Raw genomic sequence first — 12,129 nt, forward strand, 5'->3', positions numbered from 1 at the left:
CACTGAAGCCACCCAATATGGCTGCCATAGATCATCCATCAAGTATAGCATAATGCTCCTGTCCTTTGTACCAAAGGTTCCAGATCATGAGAAACTGTTCCAGTTTAAAGTCCTGCTGTTACCAGAAGTTAAATTGGCCCCTCTGTTCACGGTTAGCCATTCTTGAGCTATGATTGGAGTGTTCTGGGGTGATCAGAATAGCCAGATGCCCTGCTAGGCATTTTGCACTAGCACTGTCTATGTGTGCTGTAGTAACATACTGCAAGCAAAAAGATCCAGCAATATGGAGATGGAAACACTCCATTCCAAAATTGTATTCAGTATTTCATAGATGCACCCACCCTGCTGCCCATTCTATCACCGTACTGGTCACCTCAAAGCCATTTGGCAATACTGAAGGGACAAACTAGTGCAGTGAGTTTTGCAACTGGTCCTTCAACCCTGAAAAGGCTAGTTTACTGGCCAGTATTTTGAGTGCAGGCTACCTAAACAGTGATTTGAAGTGCATCTTTATGATTTATAGGCTGGTCTACAGAGTCACAGCTAGGACATGTTTGTATAGGCTGGTCTACAGAGTCACAGCTAGGACATGTTTGTGTCTTTAAAGTGACTTTATATGCAGTTTGTGCAATATTGCTGCACTATTAAGGTGCAGTAATAAACTAGGCTGTTAACATTAGAAGAGGCAAACTGCATTTAAGAAGCAAAATGCCATCCATGGTTAGGACATTTACAGATATCCTTACATTAGGCAGAGGCAAAATACCCAGGTATACATATGCAAGCTTAGGAGTTCTAGAACTCATGAGACCAGTTTCACCAGAAAAAAATTGAAGTCACCCAATATGCCAACCAACATAGTGGGCTCAGCTGATTTATATCCACAGGTACAAATGCACACCATGGCAGAAGGTTTGAAAAGTCTGTACTAGAGGGGAATACAGTTGCAAAATTGTGTTTTTTTAAATCCTATACAGATTACCATATGCATTGCCATAATACCAACATGGCATACACAGGCACCACCGTACCAACATGGCAGACACCAAGGCACTACCATACCAACACCATGGCAGACAAACAAAGGCACTGCTGTACCATTTCCATATTAACATGGGTATCACTACCCCCACAGTGAACACAAGCTCCAGTAAGTTGCAACAGAGTCCAAGGTTGCAGACAAAGATTTCATTGATAAAATAAAAAAAGTGCTAACCAGATATTAGCCCAGTTGCTAAGAGTGCAGTATCAGAGGTAAATTACGGATTCATGAATTAAAGCTCTAAATACCCATGATTTGGGCTCCAAGTTTCAATCAAGTTCCATACCAAATCACCCCACCAAAAAAAGACTACATTAGGAAAACTGCAAGAATACTGAATAGTTTATGGTACCACAGGATCACTTATGAGAACACAAGTACTGCTGTGCTTACTATAATATTTGTGTACAGCCACATCCATTTGTAGTGGATTTCTTAGCTTACCGATTACAAAACAAATTAGGATAGGTGCTGCTGTTGTAGTTGTATTTCAGATGTGGTCATTGCTATTTATGAAGCTAGAAGTAGCCGTATTATATTTCAGATGGGAATTCTTAAAAGTCTTGTGTACCAAATTTGGGGCCAAAGGATCCCAGGACTATCCACTTAGTGCTACATGCTAAATGTAGTATTGCCATAAACTTTCAGTTCCATGAAAATGGAATTTTATTACCAGAATTCTATACTGTGGATCTATTCATCAAGTTTAATTGCAACTGTACTTACCTTCAGCTGAGCTACTGCATTCAAATGGGACTCCATAAATTTCAACTTCACACAGGGTCAAAAATTCTGTCCTATTGGGAATTGTAATTGTAACAAACCTACCCTCCACTCCATTACAGCAAAAGGCTACAGTTTGTTCTGGTTCGATTGTAGTCACTGAAGCACATCTGTTGAGAAAGTCCAGGACAGGATCTGTGAAAATGTTTATTGTAGCACTAGATGCACACTAAAAGCTACAAAGATGCAGGTTTAGAATCACTTCCCAAAGCCAGGTACAGTTATTCCAAGATGCATTCAATTGCAACTTACAAATATGCTGGTAGTCAATAGTTACAAGATGTACTTACAATGTACTGTTGTCCAGATCATAAGAGTTCCCAATGAGGATTTCTGCACCATCAAGTCTTTGTGAACAGCAGTCTTCTCGGTTTGTAATGAAAACTTTTGATATCTCGTATGGCATTAACAGATCCATTCGCCACCAGGGATTTGGTTGCAACCGTGTGTGGGTACAGGACTTGTGTTTGTAGTTGCCGTCCCTGCTGCCATCAATTGCATGTGCTGGGACCCCTTTTGCACTGTAGACAGAGGACTGAGTAGCTACACCACCAAGTGCCAAATTGGGACCTAAAAAAAAAAAAATTTGCTACTATTTGGTTACTTGTCCAAGTCAGAGCCTGTTAATAAGTACTAGTCACCTTTTTGGAAAGCTAATTAGAACTAAACTGCCAACACTTCTGCCCAGCACTGCCAGGTATATAAAATACAAAAGGGAAACAAGACATCTGAATTTTTTTTTTTAAGTGGGCCCTGCAAAAGGACAGAAGAGGTCTGTGGAACCTTTTGCTTAATTTGTTCCACTGAGCTCCTTTCAAGGAAAGTTCTGGCACAGAGGAACATGCATGGCAATGCAAAACCTTATAGCAAGTTGCTTAAATTGTTTCATTTGTGTCCCATCTCTAATGGGTTTGGGTCAAGGGGTAGAGAACTATGGCCACATTTTCCTAGAAATGCAACTGGAATAAGTTGTGCAAAATTTTATGGTACTAGTTGGCCATCTGAGATTTACAGAAAGCTTATTATGGGGACCATTGAAAGTGACATGTTGCATCATTCTGTTTCCAATACCAATTTATCAAGTCAGAATATCTTGCACTTATTTTAGGCAACAATTAAACATTTATGAGATCATGTTTTCATTGCAGAAATGAAGTGTACGGTTGGCAGCTATAATGTGCTTTTATCCAGACTGTACCAACAAACCAATTGCCCTCATTAGGCTTGCCGGATTATGCATTTGACAGAACACCCTTAATATAGTGAGTCAGTTAGACAAAGTGGCTATACAACTACTGGCTGAGGTTAGGTTGCCAAGTGTAGAAAAACCTCCTGTGCTCATTTTAGGGGTCTATATTACTTCAAAATACAGTTTTAACAAATAGCTGTTCATTGAACAGTCACATCAGTGAATGTGTTTCCCAGGAAGAGTGTTAATTGCCCAACATAACATATATAATTCAACTCAGAGATCACACAGTGGGGAAAAGGGCAAGTGTCTACATATTGGCAAGTGTCTACATATTGGCCAAGTCAGTCACTTCCCTGGAAAAACATTTGCCGATTTAAAACTTCATTATAACCCATCTCATACACCTTTTTAAAGCTTAGAATAGCACAAGTATGGGAACATTGAAAAGTCTTCAAACTAGACACACTGAAGGTGTTGTGTAGAAAAAAAAAAGATGCACACACTTAAGGATACAAACATCTGAGGTATAGAACTCAGATGAAACAGCAAGAGTAGCAGTAACCTGAAAGGCGAGGTCTAAGTTACAAAATATCTTGGTACAGAACACCCAGTACCATCTCAAAAATCTAAAGCGGTATCATTTTAAAGCCTCAGATGAACCATCAAGAGAGCCTTTTGAGGAATCTGACCAAAATACAGTTTTAGACTTTGACAGGAGCGGCCTTAGGTCAACTGGCACCCTAGGCAAAAGTTCTCCATGGCACCCCCCACCACATTACCCAGTGCCCCCATCCTGGTCTACCTACACCAAATATATACTGGAAAAGCGCCCCTGCTAGAGTGGCACCCTAGGAGACTGCCTAGTTGGCCTATGCCCAAGGCCAGCTATGGATTTAGATATCTAGTACAGAGAAGTTAGAATTAAGCCAATAGTCATCCCAATAGGCAAGAGGGACTGGAGGACAGGGTCACAAGTCTGTGCATATCATTAGAGAGCAGGAACAGAATATGGACATGCCTGGTGAGGAAGACCAAGACTGGCTCGCTCAAGTCAGGAAGATGGGAACATTTCAGGGGGGAGGGGGAGGGGGTGAAGTAGATTAGAACTACCTCCCTCCTGCACAGTATTTTGAAGATTGTGATCCCATTATCAGGGATATTAGAAGAAGTGCACAGTGAACCCAAATGAGGTTTTCAAAAAGCATAAGAATGATGTATACTTGTGGGCATTGTTAGAATATATGCATTTAGACAATGATGCACGCACACAGTTTTAAATGTACATGTGTTAGTATATATACATTAAAGGGTTACAATTCTTAGTTGAAAAAGTAGAAAATAATTGTGTAATGCAAAATGTTGCGACTGGTACAAGCATCAAGGAGAATGGCAGACAAGAACGCCTTCCTGCTTCTAGAGAAATCCAGGTACTGGAATGAATGGGGACAGGAACAACTCCAAGTTTAAGATGGTCACATAATTCACCTTAAAACAGGACACACAATTAGCTCATCAGACTGCATGACATCAAATTACAACAGCATTAACATCTAAAGACTGCTTTCATGGACAGAATCTGAATGAAAGTATATAAAAAGGACATTGAAGTGTTAGACCTGATTTTTTGTTAGATCTGGCATTTACCTCAGAACAAATGTGTTCCTACAAACAGGATGGAAAGTTATCTATACTTGCCATAAAGTAAACCTTGCACATTAAAGCTGTAACAGTATGTGCTGCCCGTTGCATAGATAAAATAACTTAGTAACTGCACATAAGTAAACTGTGCTGTAAAGTGGAGCAGCCTGCAAGGCTAGGTGCATTAAGACATTTGTTCCAGCTTTTTTTTTTAAATTTATCAGGTACGGTTTGAAGGGTACAATATACTTCCCTTCACTCACAAAAAGGAAAGAAGAGTCAACCTAATGAACCCCCCCCCCCCAAACTGGGGGGTGGGGAGCTTCCAGCCTGCAATACAAGTTTATGCTAACTGTTCACATGTTACACACAAGCTTACCAGTAGTCATATTCCGCTTACCAGTAGTCATATTCGTGCAGGTAACCAGGACACCATAGACTTCGACTTCACAAAGTGTTAGGTATTCAGTTCTGTCAGGGATGACAATTGTGACATAGCGTCCTTCCATTCCATGACAGCAGAATGTTTGGAGAGCTGCATGCTTTGCTTCCGTGAGCCTTCCACAGCTGTAAAAAATAACGGAATACATATATAGAGAGCCATGTTCGTAAGTGTAGCACAATATTTGCATTAGACAAGTGTAGCGCTGTTTAGAGTACTCAAGTACATGTTGCAACTCATGTCAAACTGAAATACATGCCCCAAGCGTTTGAGCACAGTGATTAGAGTATTATAGCATTAACAGGCATCTTTAGTCCAACTCATAGCCATCATAGACACTACTAAAGAGCATGCACTGAAGAGGATGGCCATAACTACAGCAGTATTAAGGATGACTTTAAACTTGCCACAGAGCATAGTCTGTCAGACTGAGAAAAAGTTGCTTTTAGTGTAGGGTATTTCATCCATCTTAACTTACATACAGTCATGCTTGTGGGTCTGGCAGCCTTGAGGCACCCAGACGGACTAAGCCAGGACCAGTGAGGTCCTACTTCAGGGAGGGAGCTACCCTTTAGAAGAAAGACTGAAAGTGAGCCACAGCTTCTGGTGGGTGCTGATGTTCCCTTGGACAGAGCGACTGCAAGGGCAGAGTTGAGTAGTAATACCCAGGCTGACAATGAGGCACTGCTGTCAGAGGATAACAAAACTTCCTGTGGAAGGAGAGATGGAAGGGTTACAAAAGTGGAAACAGGCTCAGCTCTCAGACCCTATATTACAAGGCTTGAGGGAGGTAGCCAAGAGGTACCAGACTCAAGGAAAAGGAGATTCTGTATATTGGAACAAAAAAAGTGTTATTGTAGAGAGCATTGATACCCGAGGGAGGGCTAGAGGGTGAGAAAATACAGCCGTTGGTAGGCTCTGGGCACTAACATCTGGTATTTCTAGCCATAATCCATAACATTTTATTTGCAGGCAATATGGGCATAAAGACTGGTGCAGAACTTATTCACCTGGAATTGCAAGGGATGCAACCGGGTACTGCAGATCTGTGAGCAGTAGCAAAAGTAGGCAAGGCAGGAGACTAGATCAAAGCTCCTTTGAGGCTTTTGCCTGTGATTGAAGAGCCATTTCAGAGGGTAGCTATGGATAGTGGGGCCCAAGCTTCACAGGGAAGATTATCCTAGTGGTAGATTATGCAGGTGGCAAATGGTTTGTTAGATTTTCAGCAGGGTAGATTTCTCCTAAAGAAATACTGACTGACAAGTGCCAATTTCATGTTAGAACTGCTGGCTTGTCCGTGGAAGTACTGTGGGGTGAAGACCACCACCTACCACCCCCAGGCTAATGGTCTGGTGGAAGAGTTAAAAGACCATGCTACAGGCATTTGCAGACCAGTTTAATGAAGGGAGAGAAATTTGCCCAGAGAGGTGCCCCAGAAATACACAGGTTTTTCACCTTTTGTGTTGCTGTATAGGCAAGGCGACCTCCAGATTTGATTTGTGATGAGTAGGAGGATAAGTGAATCCCACAAGGAGTCCATTGTGGCATAGGTCCTAAACCTCATGACAAGGCTCAGGGAACTCATGGGCTTGGACCAGGAGAACCTGGCAGGAGCTCAACAGCAGAAAAAGGTCTGGTATGACAGGAATATGCTGTGAGACAGCGGGTTATGGTTCATTCCCATCAACCTGCAGGCAGCTTGTGAGGGACCCCTCCCAAGTGGCAAGGAAGGTCAGTGATATTAACTATATGGTGGAACTACTAGGCAGGAGTCAGGGGCACAATGTATACCAGGTTAACCTGATGAAACCTATAGAGATGCTCTTGTGCACAGTATTTTCAGTGGATGACCGGAGTTGTCAGGGGAGCTCTGATGACTGATCTCAGCGAAGCTCACACTGACCTCAGTGGAAGGAGTTAGCAAGGTCTCAGCAACTATCCCCCAACCAGGTTTGAGAAATCCTAGCATGTGCTACAGGAGTTTGAGGGCATGTTCACTGCGAAACTAGGGTGTAACCACCTGGTGCAGTACCGTGTGGATATTGGACCCCAAAGGCTTATTAGGCAGACCCCTTCTAGGGTGCTTAAGAGAGTCAGACTGAGGGAGGAGAAAGGAAATGTCAGAAGATGGGGGGTAGAGTCCAGCAGTCCTTGGACCTCCCCAATGGTGCTGATACCAAAGAAGGATGGCAGTTGCCAGGTTCTGAGTGGACTACAGGAAGCCGCTAGTCAGATGCTTACCCCATGCCTAGGGCAAATGAAGCCCAATACTACCAAGGGCTAAAGGCAGGTGCCCTTGACTCCCAACAATAGAGGTTAGCCTTTGTGACTCCTTTTGGCTTAAACAAGTTCACAAAAAGATGCCCTTTGTTATGAAAAAGGGCCCAGCGACTTTCCAGAGGCTGGTAGATCATGTCCTAGCAGGAGAGGATTCCCTTGCTTATCTGATATTGCCATCTACAGCCATCCCTGTCAAGAGCACCTTCAGTATGTCAGAGGTGCTGGGCAGACCAGAGTGCAGGATTGGCCAAGGCCAGTAAGTCTCAGTTGGGTATAGCAGAAGTCTCCTATGGGGAGAGGCAAGATCAGGCCAGAATCTGCCAAAGTGGAAGCCATTCAGTCATGGCCTACCTGTTAAAAAGCAGGTGAGAGCATTCTTAGGACAGCAGGGCACTTTGGGAAGACCCCATGTTAGCCAGTCCAGATTACAGCAAAGAAGGTTGTGCAGGTGGATGCTTCAAACCATGGGGTGGGGGCTGTACTCAGCCAGGTATAGCTCAGCTGTAGGCTCCAACCCAGAGAGGACTGCTATGCAGCTGTAGAAAAGACCGTCTAGCCATAGTATGGGCACTGCAGAACTTTAGTGAATTTCCTTCCATACAGATACTGCTATCGTTGTACTACAATTCCTTAACATGGCTACATCAAGCCATCCAGCAAAATGCCAAGTTACTATGCTGCAGCCAAAAATTGCAGGCATATGATAATGTAGCACTGCAATGGGGTTAGCAAAGCCAATGCAGATGGGCTCTCAAAACGGGGTATGGGGTATTTTATTCCCAGATAGGCTCATTCCTCATTCCTCATAAGCAACATTTCTCAAGGGGCACTTAAAAACTAGATAGAGTCTTCAAAAGGAGGAGGGGAAGGTGCAGCAATAGGAGGTACTGCCAGCTGGAATTTTGTAAAATGTCATTTGTTATTAGCAAACTGATTTATACAAGATGATTTTGTTATACACACAACACAAGTTCTAATACATTTGTATCAAACTAATTTGCACAGAGTGTTGTAAAGTGCTTATGTTTGAAATGTATCCAAAGTGTACCCTACTAGAGAGAACATAAATGTACATGCATTATTGTAACTGTTTAACTGGAAGGTTAAACTCAGTCTAGTAAGCTTTAAAACCCCTCTGAAATAAGTCACTATGGGCTAGAAGATGCTCATAGGTTTCAATGCAGCCAGTCTGTACTAAGAAGTTCTCTGTATTGTCTTTGGGTTGAACTAATTACTGCTCTGGAAGTGAAGTATGCAACTGCTTAAGACTTCCAGCACCTGCCAAAGATCTGAGCAAAAAGCCCTTGAGTGTATTTTTACAGGTAGGTGCCAAGTCCTGCCAGCTTCCAGCAATGGGGGTTTTGCATGGCAACAAGTCAACCAGAAGTGATTAATTCTGAGAGCTTGCAGAATGATATTTTAGATATTAAGAGAGACTGAGCATTCTATATTAGGTCTTGGGCATGACAAGAACCATTCACCACATCTGCCTTGCTTTAAGAGATTAGGGATAGTACAAATGAAGAATATGGTGAAGCTTAGTTTAGATCTTGTTGGTCTGAAGCTGTCCAATGTTATTTCACACTTCCTGTGGTTCTTGAAATGTGTCACTGCGAATATTCATTGCAGATCTTTGTAGAGATATTTAAACTCGCATGCACCTGCATATTTGTCACACTGTGGGCTACTCCTAATGGCCTTGCTCTTGGTCAAACTTCCATTTGAATAAATATTGCACAGTAAAAATCAGATTCCCTTTAAAGGTCTTGAAGTAGCTGGTAAGGGGTTCTGTTGGTGATAACTACCTTAGTCTGGGTAGAAGGGGCATAGCTAGTAAAACTTGTCAGCCTTGTGTGGGAGCTACTTGAGCAGTGACATGAAGCACAGGCTGGACAGTGTTGGAGGGCTAACTAGGACAATGGGGAGTCTTACTGGGGATCGGGAAAAGAGGGAGAAAGCAGCCCCAGACTGACTGGTCTGTGCGCTCTTAAGGGAAATTGTACTTTAAGCAGAGAGCTGCATCCCAAAGAAGGTCCTTTAGTGGTGGGGCTTGAGGCTCCTTGATTAGACTGTGCTTTAGTTTCATCCTATACTGGTTTCATGTTCTTGCAGCTAGTGTCCAGACTGCAATTCCAAGTGTGTCCAGCTTTGATGCATGACCTACCCTGTGTACATAGTAAGTCTGGGAATATTCATGTCAATTTTACACCACTTGACCCACAATATCACAAGACAAACAATGGAAATGTGTAACCAATAGGACATTAAGTGGAAATAAGTTTTGTGCATGATAAATTGCATTTAATGGTGCATGTTCACGCCTCTAGACAGATAACGGGGAAAACATTGTGGAGAGAAGTGTTCTGTTGAACAGCAATTTCAGAGCATGGACCATATGCCTGTAAGAGCCCCCCCCCCCCCTTTATTGGGTACATCTGATAACTCAAGCTGGTTAATAAACCAGCAACCTTTTAACTAGTCAAGATCCCTGAAGCTTTAGTCATAACTATCCTAACAGCAATGCATTTAAAATTGCAAACTAAAATTTCTGCTCGTTTTGGCAGACATCTGTAGAGCCATCACTATTTTTGTAGTAGCTTCCTTGAAGCCATGTAAAGCTTCAAGAGCAGTAAAATACATACCTGCCCCTGCACTTTACTCAAGCCAAGCTCAGCAGTAAGAGCGCTATACCTTTGTTCAGTCAGGTACATACTTCCCCAGGAGCCATACAGCTCAACTTGACTTTTTCTTCCTTACAGCTCCTGTTTTCCAGAGTAATCCATGTTTCACCTTGCATCCCAAATGCACATTCATATCACTCTCCAGCCTAAATTGCTCCATTGACTTGTATTCCCACATTCTATATGCAAGTGGCTAATTTCCTGGACAGTCTGGAGTGCAGGGAGTAGGACAAAACTACAGCAAACAAGTATTCATCTGCATGTTCAGCAGTCCCAATTACCAGCCATTAATGGGCACCAATAGTGTTTCTTCCTAGACCTCCAGAGTACACCTCCCTCCCCTGCAAAGCCCTATGCAAAAGCATAGTCTGTGGCTGTTCGGTTTTAGGTATGTGCAATTAACATTAAGACCACTAAGTGCAAGACAGAAAACCTCCTAACTATAATCTGGCCTTCCTCACTAGGCCATTTAGCAAAAGGGTTGTCAGTCTGTACACAATTTTATGCCCATAAACCAGCCTATTCCACCAGTGGGTACCTGGTGCTGGTAAATTTACAAGTCTCCACTGTTACCCCTTGCCATTGATGCTCATCTCAGAGCACACACGGCCGGTTTTAGTAGTTAGATCTGGAATGACCAAACAGCAAACTAAATGGGTAGGGGTATGTAGAATTTTCCAGTCTATACTACATCAAATGCTTAAAAAAACGAACTGTGATTAATCAACCCCATGTAAGCGAAAGCTTACATTGAACTGTCAGAACAGTGATTTTTTTTCCAAGGGAAAAAAATAGCTGTTCCAACAAAAAACAAACACTTTAAAAAACATTAACTGGTGGGGGGCTTCACCCTCCACATCCCCCCTACTTAAATATACCAACTCAGACCGACTGCACTACAGTGCCAAAAACGGCAAAGTAAGCAGCCAAGCATTTTTTCCCTGGGAAAAGCAGCTTCAATAGTTTGCCTTTTCAGTCTTATGTTTGACCAAGACGCATTCAAAAGAATGAGTCTTCAGTCTTGTAATAGGAGCTCAAAATTCCAGCTCACTGAGCTTGTGTAATTAGTGGAAAGTGGTTGTTGCATCCTACAGTATTGGAAGAAACTCCCTCTCCATATTAGAGCCAACCTTTCCCAGTTTTAAAAGAGTGCTTAAATCCCACCTACTAAACTTGAAATTTAGCCATTGCCTTGACTAGACATAGTAACTTCTGCCTAAGCTAACCTAAACCCTCAGCTCTACTACTATACCCCTTTCCTTACTCTCTCCACTCCCACACCATCCACCCCCACTTCCCCCATCAACATCTATACATGGTCCTTTGAACAATTTTGTTTTTACTCAAATATATAGTAAAATTTTAGACCACTGCCATCAGTGCAAACCTTAATGCTCATAATAGCTTCTCTTTATAATTAATTTCATATTTGCATTAATAGTTTTTGCCCTATATGTTTATATTTGCTTGTTAGTGTGATTTAATTTGTATATTGTCACTTTATATTTACTTATGTTTGCTGGGGCTTTTCCCATCAGGTCTCCACTGAAAAATGGGTTTGCAAATTCAGTTGGAATGTAGTGTACACTTCCAGTAAAGGGTGGTCTTTGTGACACTCCCGAGTATTATTGGCCAATGCGTTCTTACACCCATTTGCCAAAGAGGGAAGCTACTTCTGAAGCTTCCTTAAACATTTTTTTCAACCAAAAGAAATCTTGAAATTTATATGTTCACTTCATACAGTCAATGCAGTTTCCAGCAGAAATTCCAGCAGGCATCCATAATGAAGTCTGACTGACTTTTGCTCATTTACAGGTGCTGGTGAAGTTTCCTAACGAGTATTCAATTCCTCACTTACCCAAACAGTGAAATCTCCCATCAGTAGATGTGAATTTATAGTAATCAACCATTTTATGCAAAAGTGGAACCAAAGTTTTCTATTCCCAGGGAGGATGCACAGCTATGTAGTTAGCAAAAGCAGACGTTTGCCCCAAAGCAAGAGAGAGTTATGAAACTGTCCAGTTAGCCTCATTGTTAAGAGGATCTAGAACCAGACAACTGGTGTTCTGGT

The 12,129-nt window shown here is 42.2% G+C and overlaps 1 protein-coding gene across 7 annotated transcripts in view; it reads left to right on the plus strand.

Moving 5' to 3' along the window:
- LOC122798488 (alanine aminotransferase 2-like) overlaps positions 1-12,129 on the plus strand; it is a 1,719,357-nt gene that overhangs the window by 1,236,816 nt on the left and 470,412 nt on the right. The window lies entirely within an intron of this gene.

The sequence above is a fragment of the Protopterus annectens genome, chromosome 3.part1 (assembly GCF_019279795.1).
Source record: "Protopterus annectens isolate FY-2018-M chromosome 3.part1, PAN1.0, whole genome shotgun sequence".
NCBI classification, from domain to species: domain Eukaryota; kingdom Metazoa; phylum Chordata; order Ceratodontiformes; family Protopteridae; genus Protopterus; species Protopterus annectens.